This window comes from Pocillopora damicornis, chromosome 7 (assembly GCF_964200805.1).
Source record: "Pocillopora damicornis chromosome 7, jaPocDami1.2, whole genome shotgun sequence".
NCBI lineage: Eukaryota > Metazoa > Cnidaria > Anthozoa > Scleractinia > Pocilloporidae > Pocillopora > Pocillopora damicornis.
In genome coordinates this window covers 15,469,861-15,483,047 of record NC_142676.1, presented here as the reverse complement: position 1 = coordinate 15,483,047, position 13,187 = coordinate 15,469,861, and the positions used below count along the sequence as shown (strand labels likewise).

General features: G+C 42.8%; 1 pseudogene; it reads left to right on the top strand.

Moving 5' to 3' along the window:
* The first annotated feature begins 6,538 nt into the window (after positions 1-6,538).
* Positions 6,539-9,756, top strand: LOC149042790 (uncharacterized; annotated as a pseudogene).
* Positions 9,757-13,187: the final 3,431 nt, after the last annotated feature.

Genomic DNA, 13,187 nt, shown 5'->3' with positions numbered 1-13,187 from the left:
CCTAGACATTTAAACATCTTTTCTTTCAACTGGCTGCCTGGCATTTTAAACTCTTAGGTTATTTCGGGCAGCCAGCACCCCTATCATTGTCAGTACTATTATTATAAATTTTTCTTTCTTGTATATTTTGGGGTGAAAAAATTCTTTATCTTTCTTTTATGTGGCTGCTGTTTATCATCCTCCAGATCCGCCATATTGTCCTGATGATTTATTGGAACATCTAACAAATAGTTGTGATCATTTATTGACTGGTAATCCTAACAGCAACCTTATAATTTGTGGTGACCTCAATCAGCTAGATTACAATGATTTTCTTACACAACTAAATTTATTCCAGATGGTAAATACACCGACAAGAAAGAACAAAATTTTGGATGTTTTGATTACTAACGTCCCACATTTTTGGAGGAAAGTATCGGTCACTCAAGGACTAGTTCGATCTGACCACTCTGTGGTCCTGGTATATCCCAGAATCCCACTTAAGGCTGAAAGGAAAACTGTGATGTTCAGAGATGTTCGTGATCATCATAAACTGGATATGGATAAACTGTTGAAGTTTCATAACTGGGACAATGTTTATCAATGCGGAGATGTGAATGGAAAACTTAATCTTTTTTGTACCAAGATTAAGTCCATGTTTGATGAGTGTTTTCCGGGTATATCAGTACGTGTGTCTAATAGGGACCCCCCGTTCTTTTCTCCTCTAATCAAACATCTACTGGACCAACGGCGAAAATTGATTCGGCGAAGTAACATGTCAGGAAATTCTGTTTCGATTGAGATCCAAACTCTTCAAGAGAAAATCAACAAGTTGATCAGAGATAATCAAGTTCGAGCAGTTAAAGGGAATTTTGAGAAACATAGTGCAGGATCCAAATCTTGGTGGTCAACAGTCAATTCCCTGACAGGAAGGAAGTCTACCAACTCGCAAGTAAGCTCAATTATCTCCCCGAGCGAGATCAATAATTTTTTCTGTTCCATTAACACTGATCCCCTTTATAAACCCATTGACACTGTCACTATCCCGGAATCAAGCGAGATGCCTGTTTTAACGGTCTCCAGTGTTACCAGGAGTCTACTGAAATTAAAAAGAACTGCCTCTGGTTCAGATGGAATCCCGTACTGGTTTTGGAAAGAGTTTGCGTACGACCTCGCTCCTGTTGTTACCCATATTTTCAACTGTTCTTTGGAAAATCACATTGTGCCTGATCTTTGGAAATTGGCCGACATAACTCCCTTGCCTAAAGAGCCCAACTTTAAAAATTGTACACAGTTGCGGCCTATTTCGCTGACTAATGTAATAATGAGGGTTTTTGAACGTCTTGTATACAGACAAGAATTATCTCAATATATGAAGAACTTCATTAGCTTCGACCAGTTTGCATACCGCAAAGGCCACAACACGACAATGGCCTTAATTAAGTGTCAATATGCTTGGCTGAAATGGCTTGAGTCGGGTTTTGATTCTGTTAGAATCTTCTCTTTTGATTTCAGCAAAGCTTTTGATTCAGTCCCTCATGATATCCTCTGCTCTAAGTTGAAAACACTTGATATAAATCCATACGTGACCAATTGGATTATTAGTTTTTTACAGAACAGGAAACAAAGAGTTGTTGTTGATGCCATTGTCACGGACTATGTAAATATCAATAGAGGTGTCCCTCAGGGGACAGTTTTAGGCCCTATACTATTTTCTATTATGGTCAATGATATTAAGGCCATTCTACCAAATCAGAATTTACTTGTGAAATATGCTGATGATTTAACATTAAGTATTCCAGTAAAATCGCTGGCTAATAACGGCAATTTAGCAGCTGAGGAGGTCCGATCGATTGTCGCATGGACATCTGCTAATCGTATGCAACTAAACTTCAAGAAAACTTGGGAGATGCTTCTTAGAGGCAAATCCACTAAGGCCTTACCTGCTCCTCTGGTTTCTATAGAGCGTAAACCATGTCTGAAGTTGTTGGGTGTAACTTTTCAATCTGATCCGTGTAACTGGGATTTACACTTTGATAATATTATATCGAAAGCCAGTAGTCGTCTGTACATCTTACGTGTTTGTAAATTCTATGGACTGCCGCTGGATCATCTTCATCTTCTCTTTATCAGTCTTATTCTACCTATATTTACATATGCTGTAGAAGTATGGGGCTGCGCGTATTATCATAAGTATCTGAGTCGCATAGACAGGCTGTTCAAGAGGGCTTTTAAGCTTGGCTACTGTAAAGAGCTTTTTTCGATTGAAAATATTATTATTCTAAAAGATAAGAAGTTGTGGGCCAAGATCACCGACAGCGATTTTCCAACAGCTTTAGATGACCTTTTGCCACCAGAGCGAACAATGGATACGCTACGTAAGAGGCGCCATAATTATATTCTCCCGCTTGTCAGAACTGAACGTTTCAAAAGGACCTTTATTAATAGATGTTTGTTCTCTTATTAGTTATTCAGTTAGTAATTTAGTTAGTTTATTAGTTTTATACTTGCTGATTTCATATCATTGTAACTAAACACGTTTGTTGTTTAGAGTGCTTAATAAAGACTTATTATTATTATTATTTCCATACAGTAACGACAATGTTATCTTTGCGAAGGAATGACAACTCTCCTCAACGACGTCGCTTGACTCTGAGTTGAAGGGGTGATTGCACGTGGGATGCCTTGTCGATTTTTATGGATGGTTACGTAGATATAAATTTGATCTCGAAGCAAATCTTCCACGAGAGCAAGAGAATTGAAAAAATTATCAACAAAAACATGGTGATTTTTGCCTACCAAGGGTCGAGTAAGATTGCGGACAATGCGGTGTCCAAGTCCTTGTTCAAGATTACCATTGCGTTGTTTTCTCATGTAGACCTCCAAATTGCAAACGAAGCCATTCAACGAACCTGCACACTCCCACACTTTGATTCCCCTCTTCACCGGTTTTAATGGCATGTGCTGTTTAAGGGAAAGTCTTCCTTTAAAAGGAATCATTGCCTTGTCGATCGAAACATTTTTTCGACGGCCTGTACTCGCTTTTAATAGCCTCTACAACAGAATCGAGAAGAGGTCACACTTTGAACAATTTGTCATGGTTTGCGTGCCCACGTGGCAATTCTCTTCTCTTATTGTTTAGATATTGCGATATTTTGGCAAAACGATTCCTCAGAAAAATATTTTGCACTTTTGGGACTCCGAGAAGCTGGTTTTTGGACCAGTATGAGTACACTTCGGGCAATTGTTTAATCCCAAACAGGATATTCAATGCGAAGAATGCCTTCACTTCTTCGGTTTCGCGCCAAGCAGGGTCCGGTTTTGTGTCCATCACTTGCCGCACATAACGATTCGTTTCCTCTGCAATTTTGTCAAAATTGCTGTCCTTAAACATTAGATAAAAAAGTTTATGGTAGAATAACCTCGAACGTCCCTGACCAGGCCATTATTTGCGACGAACGGATTCACAACAACTGGACCAGGATTGTCGTTCCACTCTTGTTCATCTTCTTCGCCACTTTCCTGATCGCTAAGATCGAGATCTGACAAATCCTCCATGTCAACTGAGGAAACAGAAATGTCAGATTCTAACTCAGGATTATTTCTTTCAAACCCCGGTTCAATAGTTAAGCCAATGAACTCTTCTTCCTCCCTATCTGAATCGAAAAGCGCCACCATTTTCAAACTTCACAAAAAAATTTCAACTTGCAATTTCTCAATAAATTCATATGAACACCACCCCTGAAAGTTGGCTTGAACTGAGCTTCTACTCTAACCCTATTGGTTAAAACACAATAGGCTAGAGGACACAATGAAAATAAGCATTTTGATCGGTAAGAATTTACCATTATGTAAAGTGCCATATGGCTCGGTCAGACGGGAAAGGGATATATATATATATAAGTGAAAGAATCAAAGAGGATGCATTGACTCTCTGTTACTCAGAGTTTCACACCTAAGCACTCGTCAGACAGCGAGTTTTGGGTTTGCTTGTGACAACAAATATTTATAGAGACAAATATTGTTCATTGATTCTATTTTCTTTAACTCTGACCTTGTGGTCCGATCTCCCCACCCCTCCCCCCCAATGGTCACGTAATTAAAAGAAGAAAATCATGTATTTATATATACATACATACATATAATATATATATATTAATATATATATATATTAATATATAAGTGTCGGAAACGTATTGTTATCAAGTCGCGTGACTATAGGGCGTAGCGAACTTGACACCATTGTATTGTACGTGTGATTGAACCAGTAAGAGTCAACAATGACCGGAAATTCCTGTGTAACCAAAAAACTAAGACTAGAGCTGATATAAGAATGTACAATCGCGTAAATTGAACAGTTAGAGAGTTGCACTCAATGTGATCGGGTAGTGAGAAAATAAATAACTATAAAACATATTGTGACTTTTGGAGAGAACTGGAGGAAAGGGGGACATTCTCCAAACGTGGCACCTCCGACGGGACCGCTATCAACTTTGGCTGTGAGTATAATTTAGTCCTGAATTTTCTTTAAAGCTATGCAACCGACGGCAATGGAAAACGCAAAGGGAAAACTGCAAACGAAGCTTACACAACTGGGAATCCATGCCAAGCGAACACAACAAGTGCTCGATTCAGGATCTGTAGAGGCTATCGAGAGACACATGGGAGCGTTGCGATCTACAATATCTGAGGCGGATGAACTGAAGCGCGCTTTGGAAGCGTTAAAAATCGAAGCAGAAGAAGATCTTGGTGACATAGCCACGTGGAATGCCGAGATTGACCATCAACTAATGAAAGCTGACGAAGAGGTCGGGAAGCTTCGCAAATGGCTCGAAGAAAGAAGACGCCAGGAAGAGACGAACGCGCGCGAGGAAGAACTCAAGTTCGAGTTGAAGCTGCAAGAACAAAAGATGAAACCTTGCTACACAAGAGAGCCACGAAGGGGGCGGGTCACCCAAACAAACAACGCAAGCGAAGCTACCGAAGATTGAGATAAAAATGTTCGAAGGTTCTTACTTGGATTGGCCGAGGTTCTGGGGCCAGTTTACAGAAACGATAGATAAAGCAGAAGTGGCACCCATCAACAAATTTACCTATTTGTGTGGGCTACTGGGACCGAAAGTAAAAACCTCTGTGGAAGCCTTGCCGTTTACATCTGAGGGCTACAATAGAGCCAAGTCGATACTATTAAGCAACTATGGAAAGGAATCCAAAATAACGAAGGCGTACATAAAAGAAATAATGGCCCTCCCCGTCATCACAAGCGCCAACCCTAGGAGGATAAGTGAGTTTAGTGAGACATTGACGTACTGTGTACAAGCGTTAGAAACGATGAATAAACTGTGTGAGGTTAACGGAAACGTGCCCATGACACTGGATAAACTTCCAGTGATTCGGGGAGACCTAGTACAAATGGATCCAGAGTGGGAGAAGTGGAATTTCGCGCAGTTGTCAGAGGCAGTGAGAGTGTGGACGAAAAGAAACCCAGTTGAAGAACGAGAGACGTCAGAGCAATTTAATTTGAAATGTGACCGCTCGAATAAGCTCTTCCAAGCACGAGGTGGCGAGGGTAAGCCAAACAAGTGCGTTTATTGCAGTGATGAGACGCATAGATCGTCTGAATGCCAGAAAATCTCAACCGTGGACCAACGGAAGCAATTTCTCGCAAAAAAGAAGCTGTGTTTTAATTGCGCAACACCAAATCACTGCGCCGCAGAGTGTTTCAGCAAGAAAACATGTTTACATTGCCACAAACGTCATCACTCCTCGATATGTGATCGTGAACAAACAGACAGCGGGAAGCAGACGTTGATGACAGCCAGTGAGAACAATGAAAGAATCATGCCAGTATTAACAGTAAAGGTCGATGGTATTACGTGTCGCGCATTGATAGATACAGGAGCGGGGAGTTCATATGCATCTGCAAAGCTGTTGGATCTTCTAAAGAAAAAGCCAAGTGAAACGAAAACAAGACGTGTGGATATGCTAATCAGCTCGAAAGTAACCAAACTAGAAGTGTACGACACCGTCGTGGAATCCTTAGACGGAAATTATCAGATGCCTGTGAAGCTAATGAAGGTCAACAAAGCAGAGCTATTATCGATTGAAAATCCAAAGTACGGAACACTGGTACACAAGTACCCACGTTTAAAGGGAGTCAAAATCACAGACCTTGACACGAAGGACCAACTTCCTATACACGTCGTACTAGGAAGAGGGGAATATGCGCGCGTAAAAACAGAGACAAAGCCGCAAATTGGACAGGATGGAGAGCCGGTGGCAGAGAAAACTAAACTGGGATAGTTTATTATGAGCCCGGGATCAGAATTTGACCACAACACAATGCTGCTGTCCCAAACATCACAGAGTGACTATGAGGACTTATGCAGGCTTGACATACTGGGGCTTGCAGACACACCAGAGCATGACCAGAGCTTTGTGCACGCAGAATTCAAGGAACAACTTTAACGCTCACCGGAAGGATAGTATGAAACTGGACTTCCATGGCGAGGAAATCATCCAGAACTACCAACAAACAAACAAGGAAGCTTACGACGCCTGTCAAGTTTGACCAGGAAACTGCAGCGCAGTAATCTGACTGGGGAATACGATGGCATAATAAGAGAGCAACTCCAGAACAACGTAGTTGAAGTCGCACCAGTAGAAGTCGTGGGGAAGGAATTTTACATTCCACACAAAGCAGTGATTAGAGAAACGGCTGAAACAACCGAAATGCGCATAGTTTATGATGCTTCAGCAAGAGCAACGCCAGAGTCACTGTCGCTGAACGAGTGCCTTTATCCTGGCCCTCCATTGCAAAACAAGCTTTGGGACATACTAGTGAGACAGAGAGCATACCCCATAGCTGTAACCGCAGACCTCCAGAAGGCCTTCTTAGAAATACGCATCCGGGAGTGTGAACGTGATGCATTAAGATTTCATTGGAGGAAAAGTGAACACGGAAAGCTAGAGACACTACGTTTCACACGTGCGCTGTTCGGTCTAGCCCCATCACCCTTTCTGCTCGGTGGCGTAATAGAAGCCCACTTGGATGCATGGGAAGAACGGGAACCAGAGATAGTCGCAGAGCTTCGACGCAGTTTATATGTTGATGATTTACTAACAGGTGGACGAAATACAAGCCAGGCCCAGCAGCGCAAAGATAAAGCCGTTCAAATATTCAGCGACGCAACGTTCCAACTCCACAAATGGCATTCCAACGTCAAACAGCTAGAGGAAGATACAAACCTGACCGTCAGTCCTGAAGAACAGTCATTTGCTAAACAACAACTAAATGTGAAACCCAGTGAATCAAAGATGTTGGGACTCAAGTGGGACAAAGAGCAAGACACTTTGGCGGTAGTAATACCCGAAGAAGAAACCCAGCCAACCAAGCGAGGCATTCTGGGAAAGATGGCCAAGATTTATGATCCCTTAGGCCTGATTGCACCGTTAACTCTCACCGCTAAGCAGATTTATCGCGAGTTGTGTGAGGCCAAAGTACAATGGGATACGAAGATCAACGGAGAGCTCCTACACTGTTGGAAAAAATGGGAGCAACAATTACCTCGTGAACAGCAAGTACCGCGATCGATAGCAAGTTATCAAGAAGCATTACAAGAAGTGGAACTACACTCTTTTGGGGACGCGTCAGAACGAGGAGTAGGAGCGGCAGTTTATGCAGTTGTACGTCAATCATCAGGCAACACTCAACGATTAGTGGTCGCCAAGAGTCGACTTGCCAAACAGGGACTGACTATTCTGCGCCTAGAGTTGATTGCAGTGCACATGGCTACCAATCTATTAGTAAACGTACGCAACGTCCTAGACAACGTTCCCTCCCCAAAGATGTTCAGATGGTTAGACAGCACCGTCGCACTTCATTGGATCAAGGGAAATGGCCAGTATAAACAGTTTGTCGCGAATCGAGTTGCCAAGATACAACTACACAATGAGGTTGAGTGGAGGTACGTGCCCACTGATGAAAACCCAGCAGACCTGGCGAGCAGAGGCGCCCCAGTACACTCAGCACTTTGGCAACAGGGACCGGAGTGGCTTCAAGACAACTCCAGGTGGCCAATCAACCCAGTCACTCGATCCTCACCAGCATCAGAAGTTGAGGCCAAAGTCATTAGGGAAGTGCTCAACCTAGCACAAACCAAATCAGAACCAGACGAATTCGATGAACTCCTGGAACGCACTAGTTTGCGAAGGACCTTGAGAGTCGGCGCGTGGTTAAAGAGATTCATTCATAACTGCAAACATAAAGACAAGAAACTCGGGCCTCTACTAACTGAAGAAATAGAAGATGTACGTGGATGGTGGATTAAGCGAGTCCAACGGCGAGACAGAGAAACCACGGGTTACCCTCAGATTAGCGGTCAACTTAACCTGAAACCCAATGCAGAGGGAGTGATGACATGCCACGGCCGGATACAGGGGCAAACTCCGATATACCTACCCAACAGTGAAAAGTTTACAGAAAAACTGGTCCAACAAGTTCATTGCGAGACACTGCATGGGGGAGTCGTGCTGACAATGGCAGCAGTAAGAGAGAGGTACTGGGTACCGAAACTTCGAAGTTTGGTCAAGTCGGTCCGAAGCAAGTGCTATGGTTGTAAGAGATTCAATGCAACTCCAGCAAGAAACCCAATTCCTGGTCAGTTACCGGAAGATCGGACCACAGTCGGTGCGACATTTGAAATCATCGGCACAGATTTCACTGGACCAGTGAAGTACAAACAGGGAAAGAAAAGTCAAGGAAATTCCTATCTGGCTATCTTCACTCGCAGCCTTTCAAGGGCTATACACCTAGAGTTAATGGCCAGCCTGGAGACAGACAACTTCATTACTTGTCTCAAGCCTTTCATCGCTCGTCGCGGACGACCACGGGTCATCTACTCAGATAATGGCGGTACCTTCATCAAAGCCGAGAAATGGCTACGGCAGTTACGGAAAGATGAGCGTCTCCAGGGTCTTCTTGAACAACACGAAATTACCTGGAAATTCAACTTGAGCCGCGCCCCTTGGTGGGGGGGTCAGTTCGAGAGATTAATTGGAGTCCTGAAATCCTCCCTGTACAAAACTATTGGTGGAGCTACTCTAACCTGGCCTGAGCTAAGTGAGGTGCTACTCGACGTTGAAACGCAGATTAATCGCCGCCCATTGAGCTATGCGGAAGATGACGTCGAGTTACCAATCTTAACGCCTTCAACCTTCTTGTACCAGCGAACAAACCAGTTACCAGAAGAGGAGACCTGGAGGATAACAGACCAAGACATCAGGAGACGTGCAAAGTATTTGCGAACCTGTAAGGACAAAATGTGGAGTCGATGGCAAAGAGAATACCTTACAGCACTAAGAGAAAGACACAACCTGACGCACACAGTGAGCAAGTTCCAACCTAAGAAAGGAGACGTCGTCATAGTGAAAACTGACAGCAAGAATCATGGAACATGACCGCTGGCCATAGTGAATGAAGTTTACCCTGGCAATGACGGCGTCATACGCGCAGTCCAACTTAAAACTGCCAAAAGCATGCTGGAACGACCAGTACAACATTTGTACCTATTGGAACTTGAGTGTGACGTCAGCACTCAAGTGGCAGATCCACGCTTAAACCCACAGGCTCAGGATTTCCGCCCTAGAAGAGACGCAGCAGCAGCAGCAAGGTTGCAAATGAAACAAGTTGCAGATGTTGAACAATGTGAACTATGAACAGTAAATCAAACAAGTTGCGGATGATTAACAATGTGAGATGCGAACAGTAATTAGTGCTTCGTGAAAGCTGATCCATGAGAAGTGGACAAATAATTATTTTGTTTCAGAACATCAGTATAAGGCCTGAACTGTGAACACTGAAATCGTTTATAGGAAATAACGTTGATCGAGGAAAGTTTTATACTGATTATCGTTTTGTTACCGCTCGCATGATTCAAATAGGTTTAAATATTATGACATATGCTTCGGTAGCGAACCATATGAGGGGAGAGTGTCGGAAACGTATTGTTATCAAGTCGCGTGACTATAGGGCGTGGCGAACTTGACACCATTGTATTGTACATGTGATTGAACCAGTAAGAGTCAACAATGACCGGAAATTCCTGTGTAACCAAAAAACTAAGACTAGAGCTGATATAAGAATGTACAATCGCGTAAATTGAACAGTTAGAGAGTTGTACTCAATGTGATCGGGTAGTGAGAAAATAAATAATTTAAAACAAAAAAAAAATATATATATATATATATATATATAGCTCTTTGGCATACAAAGCTTTGCCTTCATGTCCAAATTGAGCACTCTACTAGGATGAGTCATTGCTGCTAGCATTATGCATGCTCACTAATTTTTCTAGTTTGAGCACTTTGGCATGGCTTAAGTGATCCCACAGGTGTGAGATCACTTGGGGTGGCTATATTGCCTTACCTCCATCCTAGTATCAGCACTGCACTGATGAGGCCCAGAAGGCCGAAACAGTACTGAAAGCTTCTCGGCCTCTTGGGTAAGGTTAAAAGGCTTATGAAAAGTTTATTTTCCTTGCTTTTGCAGCAATTGGTCAACATGGACAGCCAGGAAAGTGAAAATATCAGCCAGTTTACTACAGATAACTCGACAGCGAATCCAGAAGACGTCGTAGACGCAAGCGTGGTAGAAGGTTCACAGTCCTGGGGCGCAGACGTGGAAATCGAAATCCCTGAGGTACTAAAAAATCTGGAAAATAAGGGTGTGAAATTTCAGGCCGTGCCTTTTTTTAATGCTCCTAGTCAAAGTAGAATCACGAAGGATCGCTCTATTTATTTTAGCGTTGATACAACCGTCACATCGCAAATAATTCTCGAAGCTTTTGACGCGGCAGAAATCGATATTGACGCTATCACCGGAATCCAGAGAAAGGCGTCCAATAGATCTTGGATCGTGACTTTTAAGAGCCGTGCAGCTAAAGAAGCCGCTCTTGAAACACCTTTTGTCGTGATTGCCGGTCTCAAAGTGTTCCTGGGCGACTGCGAAAATCGTTTGGTCCTCGTCAAGATCCATGAAGCCCCCGCTGAACTACCCGACACGGCCGTGATTGGCCGACTCAGCCACTACGGTCGTGTCCTTTCATTTCGGCGCGACAAAATTGCACAACATATCGAGAATGGAGTAAGAACGGCTCGAATGGCGCTACATCGAACTATCCCTGCCAACATCAACATAGCTGGTGAACCTATCAAAATATGGTACCCAAATCAGCCAAAAGCTTGCCGGAATTGTGGAGCTACTGACCACATGGCCAAAGACTGCTCTGCAGTCCGTTGTTTTAATTGTGAATGCCCTGGGCATCGAGCTCAAGAATGTAAAGACTCGCCAAGATGTTCCGTTTGTTTAGCGGACAACCATTCCATGCCTCAATGCCCCTTCCTGCTCTTCAGCGCGAACGTCGATAGTGAGCCAACGCCACCTAAAACTGAAAAGGAAAAGAAACAAGAGCGAGCCCAGCGCGCCAAGGAAAGAGAAGAAAGGCAGAAAAAACTACAACAACAGAGAGAACAACAGCGACAACAAGAACAACAGAAATTACTAGAAAAGCAGGAACAGCAAGAACAACAGAAACAACAAGATCAAGAGAAACAACGAGAACAACAACGCGACGAAGGTAGAAGAGAACGACCAAGAGAACGAAGAGACGAGCGAGGGGGGGACGATCGAGAAGAACGAAGAGATGACCGGAGAGACGACAGAAGAGGGAGAGATAGAAGCGATCGAGATTATTATCGCGGCCGCGATGACCGCGATAGATCTTCCCGCCGTGACTACTCTGGCTCCGAAACTGATGATGATGGATGGGAGAGAGCTAAACCTAGGAGAAGGCGGTACAGATATTAATTTTTTATTTATATTCAATGAGTAAGCTTAAAATAATTTCTCTAAATGTGCGAGGACTCGGGTCCTCCAGTAAAAGTCGAAAAATTATTCAAGAATTAAATTATTCAAACTGTGACATAATCCTTTTACAAGAAACACATGTCTCATGCAAAAAACAAGCGGAGGAATTCGAAATACTCTGGCACGGCAAATGTCTGTGGTCCTTCGGGACTGGCAGGTCTGCTGGTGTTGTCATCCTCTTTTCTCTAAACTTTCCAGGCAAAATTATCCGTTTTTTGACCGATTCCGAAGGAAGAATAATGAGCTTACTCATTGACTACTATAATTCTAAACTAAATTTAGTAAACATTTACTCTCCCAATACTATTTCGGATCGTAAAAGTTTTTTCTCTTGTCTGCACAATTACTTTCTCCCCCAAGGGGACCTAGTGATCGGGGGAGACTTTAATTGTGTGGACAATGTCCTAGATAAATTAAATTGTTCCGCCATCCTATTGTCTGATCAAAAACTTCTCCGATCCCTTTGTGCTGACTTCTCACTTACAGACATTTGGCGCAAAAACAACCCGCGCAAAGTAACTTTCACCTGGTCTAATAAAGACCATACCCAGGCATCTAGAATTGACCGCTTTCTCGTCGCTAAAGGCTTAACCCTAGTAACGAAATGTAATATTCTTCCATGCGTATACGACCTATCCGATCATGACTTTGTAAAAATTGAACTAACGACTAACCCTTCTAATCACGGTCCTGGAATTTGGAAGTTCAACAGCTCTTTACTCTCAGATGTAGAATTTAAAAACATTATGTCAAAATCGATTAACAACTTTAAGCTTAAAATCCCCGAATTCGCCTCCCTTCGCGAATGGTGGGATGCTCTAAAAATTGAAATCCCCAAAACAAGTATTTCATACTGTATCCGTAAACAGAGAACAGCAAATGCTAAAAGAATCCTAATTACTAAGCAATTAACCCATGCTAAAAACGCTTTACATTCTAATCGCTTAAATAACCCAGGTGTAATTAGCGATTTGGAAAGCCAATTGTCCTCTCTGATCTCGAAAGAAGCCGAAGGAGCTAAAGTCCGCTCCCGAGCACAATGGTTCGAAGAAGGTGAGAAACCAACATGCTATTTCTTCCGTCTGGAGAAAAAACGAGCTGACATGAATAGTTTTGAATCTTTTTTTGACGAGAACGGTGTTCTCAGAAATTCTCAGAATGATCTTGAAAGAATTTTAACCAATTTCTATAAGAATTTATTCACCCAAGATCCTCTTGATATGCGAATTCAAACTGAAATAATTGACGGCCTCGAATTTTCACTGACTGATTATGAGCGCAA